This window comes from Salvelinus fontinalis, chromosome 12, assembly GCF_029448725.1.
Source record: "Salvelinus fontinalis isolate EN_2023a chromosome 12, ASM2944872v1, whole genome shotgun sequence".
In the NCBI taxonomy this organism is placed as follows: Eukaryota; Metazoa; Chordata; class Actinopteri; order Salmoniformes; family Salmonidae; genus Salvelinus; species Salvelinus fontinalis.
Window position 1 is genome coordinate 31,211,294 of NC_074676.1, and position 14,179 is coordinate 31,225,472.

General features: G+C 44.8%; 1 pseudogene; it reads right to left on the minus strand.

Annotated features, from left to right (window-relative positions):
* Positions 1–28: 28 nt before the first annotated feature.
* Positions 29–11,987, minus strand: LOC129866542 (anillin-like; annotated as a pseudogene).
* Between the last annotated feature and the right edge of the window lie 2,192 nt (positions 11,988–14,179).

Here is a 14,179-nt window from a genome sequence, read left to right on the forward strand (position 1 = left end):
TATATATATATATATATATATATAAAGATATAGCATTATATAATAGTGTGTTACAGACTGCTCTCCCTTATGTTTCCACTGCTGGCCTGAGTGTTGGGCTGTGCTCCAGCATGGTTCAGGGCTCGGTGAGTCCAGGTATGCAGGTCCAGGAGAACCTGGTTCAGCTTCTCCATCCAGTCCTCTCGATCCTCCCGCGTATCTGCTGAGAACCAGCACCTGAAGAACAGAGAGATCATAAAACAGAGATTGGATTCAACACTTAATGAGAATACTGAAATGTCATGCTAGATCTATGAAGATACACCACCGTCTATGGCATACACAGATAGGCTTACTTTAGCAGGATCCGTCATTCACAAAACATTCATGACCACTTGTTGTCAAGGAATGGTAATTTGCTTGTATCATGTGAGTAGTTGTTACTTTGCAGTTCATGCTGGACAACTATGAAATATCATCTTACTTGGCCAGAGCGCGCTGGTCATCCTGTTGTGCAGTCTGGATGCCACTGACCAGTTCAAAAGTATAAGTGCGAGCACAGGAGTCCCTCTTCACTGGCTTTACACTTTGACTAGAGGAACTAAACAAAGAGATGCTGCCTTCTGCTGCCTGCAAGCAAAACAGACAGAACAGTAGAGGAATAACAGAATGTTTTTAAGAGTTCAATGACCTTAAGAAATATCAAGTCAGGGTGTAACTTGGTCTACAAGAAATAGAACTAAGAGCTCCAGTCTATAGCCATCTGTCAATTCAATGCCCACCTTGCTGCCCTGGTGGTTCCAATAGGACATATGGTTTCCCTCCAGGACAAAGAAGCGTTGATGGCAAGCTCCAAATCCATTCACCACCTCAAACAGTCTGAATGGAAGAAGGGAGAAAGAAGGGGTGGGTGGAAGATGAAATACATTAAAGAAAGTATAGAGGACAGGAGCAGGATAATATTCACAGGAACTCACAAGGAAGCCCTGGTGTTGGACGTTAGAGTGGCTCTCGCTGTCTAGTCGCAGGTAGAGGTTTCCCTCTAGTGGAGATAGGAAGGGCACCTGTGCAGAGAGGATTTTCCTCTAAGTCATAGGAACATACATTTATTTCTACCTATAGAGTACACCATCACTGATATTGAAGCCAGTGTAGCTAAGACTAATTATTGGTTGTTGATACCAGTGTTGCTGGCCACACACTCAGAGGCATGAAAGGAGTCAAATGGAGAAGCAAAGAGAAAAGAGAAAAAGTGAGAGCTAAACCTTTTCCTGAAACTCATCTCCCAGGAGTCTCCTGATTTTGCCTTCAAACTATATCTGTGCACAAGAAGAAACACAGCACAGGGGGTGGTAAAGGTTACTTCACTAGTGATCCCCACCCAGACACGGGAAAACTTTAAACCAAAAACAAACAAAAGTCCTGTGAGGAAATGACAACCATTCCAATCTGTATGTCGCAACTGACAAATACAACGGGTGGAAAAATCTGAAATGTGACATGACATAGATTCAATCAAATGGTAACCCACATCCTCAAGTGACAGTGAGTGAAACAAGCTGGCAATCAGGTGGTTCAAAATCAAAAAGGACAAGATAAAACCATGGAATGCAGTGACAAAAACATCAATCCCCACATCTTCCCATACTGCAGTAAAAATATCTGATACACAATCATCCAGGCTGGAGCACTGCAGCAGGTGTGACTGATGTGCAGCCAGGTGAGGTGAGTCTACCTTGTCCAGGGGGAACTTGCTCTGGCCCAGGGAGATCTTGTGAGAACCAACCAGAGAGAAGTGGCTAGTGTGGTGGGTGTTCAGGGCTGGGATAGTAGAAGCTGTGGGCGGTTGATTTGAACCAAATCAAAAACTGCCACCTCTCAGGATGAATGTTAACTTCAGATAATATGCAACTGGGACAATAATACTTACATGTCACACTGTGGTTGGATCTCTGTTGAAAAGCAACAAGAAAACGTTTTCAGATGAGAAATGTGTAAAAAGTAAGGAAAAAGGATTGGTGCCTATCCATCTCTGTTCCAAATTAAATGCATGTGTGCCTTTCTGCACTCTTACTGATCAAATATGTATTCTCTGATATCCCAGATCAATACAGTGTCCTAACATATACAGCATTTCATTGAAAAGGGTCATGCAGATACATACACAGTGAGTGGGATATTTCAAGTACTAGGCAGATAAGAAAGCTGATCACCTTTATGGTGCTTAGAAGCTTCCTTGGGGTGACCTTAAAGAACAAGTAGTAAGATCAGAAATGAGCTTTTGTGCAGAACACTCGCATGTATACTTCATTGTAATCTATAAAACATTGGACAGCATTTCTTAAATCAGAAGATTAGCTCACTCACCCTTGACCTGGAGGAGCTGCGGAGATCCACATTACAGGTGTTCCCTGAGGTGTGGGACTGAGTAATAGAAGACAGTTTGGAAATAATACATACAACCTATTAACACCTTTCTCATCATTGACCCTCTATTGTAAAGATTTACTAATACACCCATTTTAGGTGAAACATTCAGTAATTACGTTCCATCTCACCAGGCTGTAGACCTCAACATCAATCTCAAAGTTGGAGTGAATGTCCTGCCTGAAGGGACACAGTACAGAATCAGAAAGACTTGGACAGACGAGGGGTGACAGCCATTTCAGCAGTAATACAGTAGACATTACATACGCATCTCCTTCAAGGCACGGACAGACCAGTAGGATTGCCGGCCGAGAGTACTTGGCACCTCTGAACAGTGTCGGCCGTAATTTGCAAACTGATTCTACATGTAGAAATACGGCCAAAATGATGGCCGTCAGTCATCCACCGGCAGGTGGTCTCTATAACACGCGTGCCAACAGCAAGCAAATGGTGAACAAACAGCCACCTACTGTATAGACCGACAATCGAGTTGTCACCTTTACTCCACATACTCCATATGTGGAACCAGTGGCGGGACTCACAGGGTGATGGAGGTGGGGAAGGAGATGGTGTCTCCATTCTGGGCGTCCGCTGCAGTGGCCAATGGGGTCGCAACAATGTTGCAGGGTCCATAGCGAATCAGGACAAAGAAATAGTGAGTTGGGCGACCTTTAGGGAGAAGAGAAATATTCAGGAGACTTGTTCATTAATAATCTGGTATGGTGTCTTGCGCTTACCATGAATTGGACTACACTGTTTTGTGCATGTAACCTAAATGAAGAGGCAAAAAACTAACCTCTGCAGCTGGCAGATTCAAAATAAACTTTACATTATAAAGGTGACAACATGCGTAGCCTATCGGATGGTAGATACCCGTTTGTGTGCGGGCTGAGCAGACAAACTCCACCTTGAGAGGGAGCTGGTCACTGTTGATGCTGACGGTGCCCCTGCAGGGCTGCTGGGACATGCTGGAGTCCCCCTCACCATCACCGCCCTCTAACTCCCCTGAGACCCCCTCTCCCTTAGCCTGGTCACCTCAGCCAGCAGGGCCGCCCGCTGCTCACCTGACCCAGAGTGAGAGGGGACAGTCAGATGACAATACAATGGAGACTAATCAAGAGATTCATCATTCACTCCAGAATAGAAGGATTTGGGAGGGAAAGGAGAGGAATAACCATAGGACAGAGATAGAGATGAGTTTGTGTAGAAACTAACTGAGCAGATGGAAAAACTGTAATCATGGCGCTAGAAGGTGGATATGACCAGCGGCGACTCACAGGAGATGAGCAGTAGTTTCTCAGCCTCGGCCTCCTCCAGGGAACCCCTGCCGTTGTCCTCATCAGTGCAGCAGCTCAGGGCCTGCAACGTCTGATTGATGACCGTCTACAGCTTGGCAGCCTCCTCATTCAGAACCTGACCAATCACAGCAGGCCAGGATATTCACTCCACCCAGCCATAATCATTTAAATAATATTTATTTACAGTGTCAGAGGCATAGTTATGTTATCCATGTGGTACATTTGTCAATGCCTTCACATAAAGGAACGTTTTGGATGATATGCTACACTGGTAGTCACGCTCCATGACACAGGAGACACAATAGACTCAACCGCTCCAAGTTGTACTACAGACCATGATCCTGTCCTTGGTGTTGACAGTTTGCTGGGGGCGGGACTCCTCAGCTGCACGCCTCTGCAACCCTGGGGTTACACTCTGAATTGCTGGCTTGGTGCTCTGCCTCAATGTACGGTAGGCATCGATGCTGTCAATCAATCAATGACAAAACACATTGGGGTCATCAGTCACAGGTAGAAATCACAAGCCAATAATTTTTTGTTGTTGTACTTTTTACCCAAATTTCTTGATAGTCAATTGGTAGTTACAGTCTTGTCCCATCACTGCAACTCCCGTACGGACTGAGGAGAGGCGAAGGTCGAGACTCGCACGTACTCCGAAACACGACCCCGCCAAGCCGCACTGCTTCTCGACACACTGCTCGCTTAACCTGGACTGCTCGCTTAACCCGGAAGCCAGCCGCACCAATGCTCCAGAGGAAACACCGTACAACTGGCAACCGTGTCAGCGTGCAAGCGCCCGTCTCACCACAGGAGTCACTAGAGCGCGATGGGACAAGGACTTCCCGACCGGCCAAACCCTCACCTAACCCGGACAACACCAGGCCAATTGTGCACCGCCGCATGGGTCTCCCTGTCACAGCCGGCTGCGACACAGCCCGTGACTGAACCCGAATCTGTAGTGACTTAGACCACTGCCCTACTCGGGTGGCTGCCAATCATATCTTTTGAAAGATTTTCATAGTCAATACATTTTTCCAATTTCACTCATGTTAGCTGATCCCCCCCCCCCCCACCGTTTAGTTTTACACCATAATAACCAACTCACCATCAAGCGTTGATTATTTGAATCAGCTGTGTAGTGCTAAGGCAAAAAACAAAACGTGTACCCTGGGGGGGTCAAGACAGAGTTTTGGAAACCCTGGTGTAGAGGACATGACTCACCCGTAAAGAGGGGCACTGTCGGCAGGGGGGGTGGTCAGCTCTTCAGGAGTCAGAGGTAGGGATGGTGGGGTGGCTGGCTGACTAGCTGCAAGTCTCTGCAGGGTTATTAAAACACTTAGATGTCAATTTGGAAGTGTAAAACACTCAAAGCTTTGAAACTGCAAGGCAACACTTTCAGAATCAAATTGAACAAGGTGACCCTATCGCCCTCTGTCTGTCTGCAGAGCCTTACCATTGGAGTGACCACAGCTTCCACAGACCTGCTGAGAGGAGAGAGGATGCAGCTGGGTGGGAGTGTCAGCAGCTCAACTGCACTGGAGTCCAGTTCCCTGGTCTTTTCCAGGTCTTCACCCTCCTCAGCGTTCTCCTTGTCCAACTCTGTGTCCGTTTTCTCCTTTCTGCGCAACACTGTGGCTATGCCACTGTCGTAATCCTCAGAGCCCTCCTCCTCCCTTCCCTGGGCAGCAGCCTCCAGCATGTCCTTAAAACATCAGGTCAATCATCTCAGCAGTGTTGGTTTCATCTTAAGAGCTCAGCCTCTGTGGATAAATCCCCATATGCAGTAAGTTAACATTCAAACAAACTACTGCTGTAGTATGTCTGGGACCTGGTTTTCCAACTTCCAATATTTCAATATTTCAAATGGCTCATCATTTGGTTGTTCAGTGTAAAAAATAATGATAGGGGTATGAGGTGGTGGCAGTGACCCATTGAACTGATTGTTTAGAATGGAGTGCACTGCAGACAGTAAAATATGGCCAGTATCTTTATAACCCAGGTGTGTAAGTGACTGCATGTACAGTGCCTTCAGACAGTATTCACACCCCTAGACTTTCTCCACATTTTGTTGTTACAGGCAGACTGAATTTAAAATGGATTCAATTGAGATTGTGTGTCACTGGCCTACTCACAATACCCCTTAATCTCAAAGTGGAATTATGAATTTTCAACATGATTACAAATTAACAAATTTAAAGCTAAAATGTCTTGAGTCAATAGGTATTCAACCCCTTTTATGGCAAGCCTAAAAATGTGCTTAACAAGTTTGCGATAGTGTTTAACGTTTTTGAATGACTACCTCATCTCTGTACCCCACACATACAATTATCTGTAAGGTCCCTCAGTCAAGAAATTAATTTCAAACACAGATTCAACCAAAGACCTGAGAGGTTTTCCAATGCCTCACAAGAGCACCTATTGGTAGATGGGTAAAAATTTAAAAAGCAGACATCGAATATCCCTTTGAGCATGGTGAAGTTATTAATTACACTTTGGATGGTGTATCAATACACACAGGCCTCCTTTCGAACTCAGTTGCTGGAGAGGAAGGAAACTGCTCAGATTTCACCATGAGACCAATGGTGACTAAAACAGTTAAGAGTTTAATGGCTGTGATAGGAGAAAACTGAGGATGGATCAACAACATTGTAGTTACTCCACAATACTAACCTAATTGACAGAGTGAAAAGGAAGCCTGTACAGAATACAAATATTCCAAAACATGCATCCTGTTTGCAACAAGGCACTAAAGTAATACTGCACAAAATGTGGCAAAGCAATTAACTTTGTTCTGAATACAACGTGTTTTGTTTGAGGCAAATCCAATACAAGCCATTGCTGAGTACCACACACACACAGTGCATCATGCTATTGGTATGCTTGTAATCGGTTTGGACTGGGGAGTTTTTCAGGATGAAAAAGAAACGAATGGCAAAAATCATAGAGGAAAACCTGGTTCACTCTGCTTTCCAACAGACACTGGGAGATTCAGCTTTCAGCAGGACAATAAAAAACACAAATCTACACTGGAGTTGCTTACTACTAAGACAGTGAATGTTCCTGAGTGGCTGAGTTAGTTTGGACTTAAATCTGTTTAGAAATCTATGGCAAGACCTGAAAATTATTGTTTAGCAATGATTAATTAAGAATCAATTTGACAGAGCATGAAGAATTTTGAATATAATGTTACACAATCCAGGTGTGGAAAGCTCTTAGAGACTTTCCCAGAAACACTCACAGCTGTAATCACTGCCAAAGGTGCTTCTACAAAGTATTGAATCAGGGGTGTGAATATTTATGTAAATTTTATATTTCTGTATTTAATTTTCAATCATGTGCAAAAATGACTAAACATATTTTCACTTTGTCATTATGGAGTAGTGTGTGTGTAGATGGGTTCGAGAAAAAAATAAATATTTAATCCATTTTGAATTCAGGCTGTAACAACATAATGTGGAATAAGTCAAGGGGTATGAATACCTTCTAAAATAACTGTAAGAAACCCAAATTGTTTATTTATCACCTCACCAACTTGTGCCAACAGCCCTAGACCACATTTGTCTCACCTGACATACTCTCTCTTCTCCAGCTAGATGAGGAGTCCAGCTCACACAGGGCCTAGTCATTGATAAGTTCTGGCTCCAGGGTAAAGGTGACTTTCTTTAGCTCTCTTGCCTCTGACTGCAGTTCACAAGTCTGTTCCTCATCTCTATGCAGCTCAGAGTCTTCCTGTTCCCTGTCTGATGAGTTTGTGGTCAACCCTTGCTTATGACCCAAAACAGAACCCCCCTTCCCTGGTCTTCACCTTCAGCAGACGCCACACCCTGGACCTCATCTACAAGACTTTCTGGCTTCCCTTGTTCTTCAACTCCAGAAGATTCCATCTCCTCTTGCTCCTGACATAATGGCAACCCAACCTTCTCTAGTGGAGACCCCACGTCCATCTGCTCCTCACCTACAAAGTACCCCATCTCTTCAACTACAGAACACCTCATTTCCTTCTCCTCCTCTAGTGGGGACCTCATCATCCCCTTCGCTTCCTCTATCATGGACCCTACCTCCTCCTGACTCCATTGACATTTGCTTATCATCTAAAAGGGAATGGGAGTCATCATCCAACTGCTCACCTATATAGAACTTCACACCCCTCTGCTTCTCACTAAGGACTGAACCTCTTTCCTCCTGCTTGTTACTAGCAGAAGACTCTGCCTTGTCCTGCTCTTTCACTAAAGGACCCTCTGCTGCCTCATGTCGTTTATCTGGCAGAGCATTTCCCTGACAAATGTCCAGAGTGCACTCCGCCTCCTCTGTCATGCGTCTCCTCCACCTCTTGTGGTGGGACATCCATGTTGTAAACTGAGGCTCTCATCACCTGTTGTATAATCAATCTCACACCCCTATTCTACACTGACATTTGCACAAAACTCAGATTGACTAACAGGAACAGTTAGATTTTTCTCAACATATACCGTTAAAGTGTCTACCTCCAAGCTCTTCATCTGTAATACAGTGACTTCTCCTCTTGCAGTGTTTTACCAATGTCTTGGATCGGAGCCTCCACTCCATGGATCTTAGCAGTGACAGAAGTCTTGGTAAAGCTACCGTCCTTCACCCATAGCTCAGGCCAAAATACAAGCAAGCACCTTTGTTCCTCTCAAGCACACATCTATGCAGCCTTTTGTAATAGACATATTACAAAAGGTACTGTGCCACTATGTGAAGGACCAGGTGAACCCTAAACCCGATTACCATTCACATGACTTTGAAGAGTACAATGATGGTCAGTGACACCTGTGACATTGAGACACCCCGGTTTCTCTGCAGAACCGGTTACACCCAGTCCAATGTCCATATATGTAAACTCAGATTCCATGGTTGGAACGGTGGCCACTGCAGTCTCCTGCTATAGCCAACCATCATCTGAGGGGAGGATGAGGAGAAGGTTGGGGTCGCCCTCGAATGATCTCACAAGAAATACCATTATTCTATCAGGAAGCGAGAACTTGAGCTCAACCAAAGAGCCACAAACATAACCCTTAAGAACAAAATTCTATTACCAGACACAAGGGGAGGGTAACACCAAACTTACCTCAGTCAGTGAGGAATCAGAGAATCTTTGCTTTAGAAAGACATTCTCTGCGATTGTCTGGGCCCTTAAGAGTCGCAGCTCCCCCTCCCTTTCCTGATTGGTCAGACAAATAGAAGCCTTAAGACAGACACTTCCCAGGAATCTTAACAATTGTGTAATATCAACATTTCAGCATTGCATATCTCTAGATAAGCACCTGCTGTTCTCAAGAGAGTTGGTGAGCACACAAACCACATTGAAAATCTTACACACACACAGACAGAGACAGAGACAGAGACAGAGACAGAGACAGAGACAGAGACAGAGAGAGAGAGAGAGAGAGAGAGAGAGAGAGAGAGAGAGAGAGAGTCATGGTCTGGGGCGGTGTGTCACAGCATCATCGGACTAAGCTTGTTGTCATTGCAGGCAATCTCAACGCTGTGCGTTACAGGGAAGACATCCTCCTCCCTCATGTGGTACCCTTCCTGCAGGCTCATCCTGACATGACCCTCCAGCATGACAATGCCACCAGCCATACTGCTCGTTCTGTGCGTGAGTTCCTGCAAGACAGGAATGTCAGTGTTCTGCCATGGCCAGCAAAGAGCCCGGATCTCAATCCCACTGAGCACGTCTGGGACCTGTTGGATCAGAGGGTGAGGGCTAGGGCCCTTCCCCCAGAAATGTCCAGGAACTTGCAGGTGCCTTGGAGGAAGAGTGGGGTAACATCTCACAGCAAGAACTGGCAAATCTGGTGCAGTCCATGAGGAGATGCAATCCAGTACTCAATGCAGCTGGTGGCCACACCAGATACTGACTGTTACTTTTGATTTTGAATCCCCCCTTTGTTGAGGGACACATTATTCCATTTCTGTTAGTCACATGTCCAGTTTATGTCTCAGTTGTTGAATCTTTTTATGTTCATACAAATGTTTACACATGTTGTTCCTGTTCCCAAGAAAGCTAAGGTAACTGAGCTAAACGACTACCGCCCCGTAGCACTCACTTCCGTCATCATGAAGTGCTTTGAGAGACTAGTCAAGGACCATATCACCTCCACCCTACCGGACACCCTAGACCCACTCCAATTTGCTTACCGACCCAATAGGTCCACAGAGGACGCAATCGCAACCACACTGCACACTGCCCTAACCCATCTGGACAAGAGGAATACCTATGTGAGAATGCTGTTCATCGACTACAGCTCAGCATTTAACGCCATAGTACCCTCCAAACTCGTCATCAAGCTCGAGACCCTGGGTCTGGACCCCGCCCTGTGCAACTGGGTCCTGGACTTCCTGATGGGCCGCCCCCAGGTGGTGAGGGTAGGTAACAACATCTCCACCCCGCTGATCCTCAACACTGGGGCCCCACAAGGGTGTGTTCTGAGCCCTCTCCTGTACTCCCTGTTCACCCACGACTGCGTGGCCATGCACGCCTCCAACTCAATCATCAAGTTTGCGGATGACACTACAGTGGTAGGCTTGATTACCAACAACAACGAGACGGCTTACAGGGAGGAGGTGAGGGCCCTCGGAGTGTGGTGTCAGGAAAATAACCTCACACTCAACGTTAACAAAACAAAGGAGATGATTGTGGACTTCAGGAAACAGCAGAGGGAGCACCCCCCTATCCACATCGACGGGACAGTAGTGGAGAAGGTGGAAAGTTTTAAGTTCCTCGGTGTACACATCACGGACAAACTGAATTGGTCCACCCACACAGACAGCGTTGTGAAGAAGGCGCAGCAGCGCCTCTTCAACCTCAGGAGGCCGAAGAAATTCGGCTTGTCACCAAAAGCACTCACAAACTTCTACAGATGCACAATCGAGAGCATCCTGTCGGGCTGTATCACCGCCTGGTACGGCAACTGCTCCACCCACAACCGTAAGGCTCTCCAGAGGGTAGTGAGGTCTGCACAACGCATCACCGGGGGCAAACTACCTGCCCTCCAGGACACCTACACCACCCGATGTCACAGGAAGGCCATAAAGATCATCAAGGACAACAACCACCCAAGCCACTGCCTGTTCACCCCGCTATCATCCAGAAGGCGAGGTCAGTACAGGTGCATCAAAGCAGGGACCGAGAGACTGAAAAACAGCTTCTATCTCAAGGCCATCAGACTGTTAAACAGCCACCACTAACATTTAGCGGCCGCTGCCAACATACTGACTCAACTCCAGCCACTTTAATAATGGGAATTGATGGAAATTATGTAAAAATTTACCACTAGCCACTTTAAACAATGCCACTTAATATAATGTTTACATACCCTACATTACTCATCTCATATGTATATGTATATACTGTACTCTATATCATCTACTGCATCTTGCCATCTTTATGTAATACATGTATCACTAGCCACTTTAAACAATGCCACTTAATATAATGTTTACATACCCTACATTACTCATCTCATATGTATATGTATATACTGTACTCTATACCATCTACTGCATCTTGCCTATGCCGTTCTGTACCATCACTCATTCATATATCTTTATGTACATATTCTTTATCCCTTTACACTTGTGTGTATAAGGTAGTAGTTGTGGAATTGTTAGGTTAGATTACTTGTTGGTTATTACTGCATTGTCGGAACTAGAAGCACAAGCATTTCGCTACACTCGCATTACATCTGCTAACCATGTGTATGTGACAAATAAAATTTGATTTGATTTGACATGTTAAGTTTGCTGAAAATAAACACAGTTGACAGTGAGGGGACATTTCTTTCTTTTTTTCTGAGTTTACAATGAGATAGTTGAGGTAATATGTACATGTAGGTAGGGGTAAAAGTGACTAGGCAATCAGGATAGATAATATTAGCAGCAGCATATCTTATTTTACCCTCACGTCTCTGGGTTAGTTGCTGTACTCTGGAGCGGACAGAGCAGAGAGCAGGGGTGTCGGGCTTCACCTCCAGCTCTGCACAGCAGAGGTGGTCTCTTGATGAAGAACTCTTGTTAGGACTGACGTTGTCCTCGCCCAACAACTTCAGGTGACGCCTCTTCTGAACATCATTGACCTCTAAGACAGGATAAGGACGTTCATAATAACGGGTATGCCCCAACACTGCACTGTTAGGGGTTTGTTAGTTACACATTGACAACACACTCACCTGACGAGGGGACATTGTCCTATGTGTCAGACAGAGGGTCTCTCTGTTTCTTCAAAGCTGTCGACATCCCACTTCGATGTTTCCTATCCATGCTCCTATAAAATAAACACCAAATGAAGTGCCTAGCTAGCTATCTGATTTACCCAGCAGCAGGTTCAGCTACGAGCCTGCTGCATACTGCTGCTAGCTAGCTAGCGTTAGCTAACGTAGGTGGCTGAAACGACTTAACGTTAGCTAAAATGTGTAGGATATAACATCATCTTACCTTAACAGAAGTGTCAGTGTGTGGCAAACAAGTCACGACTGGGCATAAATTTCAGTGAAGATTCAAACGACTTTGTTTTTTCAACGCCTTTCCTACTTTGAATTTCAGCGGGTTTTAGACGTAACGTTACGTCTGGTGAGCTTGAAAACATCGCAATAAGACTACCGTAACGCCAAGCGTTAGTGCGTTAAACTTTTGGTATTGTATTTATGGTAGGTCGACGATTAACTTCCAGAGCGGAAGAGGCAAGGAACTTCAATCTAACTAACTTCATTAGATCCTTGAAGTCTCCCAAACTCTCGATTTGTCAAATACAACCAAAATCGAATACAAGTCAACAGTAAACATGTTGTGTCCCACGAATGATGCAGTGCCGCCATTTGGACCAATTAGTGATAACAATTCAAGCACCAACGGGACAGGAGATTTGCTCGTTCAATGTTTGGAATTTCGGTTGATTACTGTAGCGCCCCCATTGGGCTTATCGTCGTGATATCGTCATTTCAACATACTGTACTTATTGTATCAAATGGTAGCCTACAATTGCATATCAACTACTTGATGGTGTTGATAATTGGATATGGAGAAGGGCGAGCCGGTCAAGGATCGATTCAGACAAGGTGATAAATTGTATGACAAGCGACAGTTTAATTTAATAGCAATATGCTTGTGTTATTTTAAATGGTATTTATTACAATGGCCAACAGATGCAAATGTAGCCTATCATTCTCCACATTTAATGTCATTTTCATTGTCAACTTTTTCTCATAACACAAGCACAAGGAGTTCCATAACTTCCATTTCAAAATGAGCAGCGCTCCAGACCCTAAAACTGAGCATGAGTAAAACCCTTCGCTTAAATACTGTGATCCATAAGAAAAGTCAACATTATAATTCAGTTTATAGCAACAACTGGTAAAAAGTTGTCACAATATGGGGGCGTGCTGTTCTGTCTCCGTGACTCAGCTGCTTCTCAAAGCACACACATCCTTCCACCACGTACTTACTCACTCAGTAAGAGCCTGTTCACTGCCTGATAGTAAGCAGCAGCAGATCACAGTGAAATATAGATGTTTTAAAGATACTTGCCATGGCTGGCGCGGTGCAATTTAAAAGTGGCCCAAAAACCCACCAGTGCAACATAGTTTTCAAAGTAGCACAATTTCGCACGAAAACTGCGAACATGGCAACACTGATCATTAACCATGTTAAAAAAAGGCAATAGCCTAAACATATAGTTATTCACGACTGATGCAGCGCCTCCCTTGGGTCAGTCAGTGTAATATAGTAAATTATGGATCTCTATGGCAAGACACATCATCTACCCAAGTTTCGTCAAAATCAGGCCAGTGGTGTTTGAGATATTGTGTGTGTCTAATGTACATACAGTTGATTACAATAGTGTCCCCCTTTGAGCCTATCAGTGTAATTTTGTAAATGCCGGATCTCTATGGCAAGATGCATCATTCACATACCTTTTGTCAAAATCAGGCCAGTGGTGTCTGAGATATCGCTTGGGTTAGCTAGACTAATTTCCCTGAGCATGTGTGCTAAATTTCAGCTCTCTGAGCCAAACATATCCTGCGTCTCGCCCGTCCATAAAGAGTTCTCAGAATCCTGAGAAGCGTTGGAGTGGGCGGATTTCCTTGTCCTTCTCGCCAGCCGTGACTCTGGGAATCTCCATTGTAAGAAATGTGACCGTTCCTGGTGCAAAACAATGTCTTATCCCGAAGCTCGAGTAAATCACATTACTAAGCTGCTCCCGAATGTATTACGCCAGGACATGGACATCGATTCTATCGTAGTCCATGTGGGTTTTAATGACATTATGAAGGGCAGCTCTGAAAAGTTTCAACTGGATTTGAAAGAGTTGATTGACTCTCTGCTAGACACTAACAAAAGTCCCATCATATCTGGCCCTCTGCCATCTCTGAATCGCGGTATTGATCAAATCAAATTTTATTGGTCACATACACATGGTTAGCAGATGTTAATGCGAGTGTAGCGAAATGCTTGTG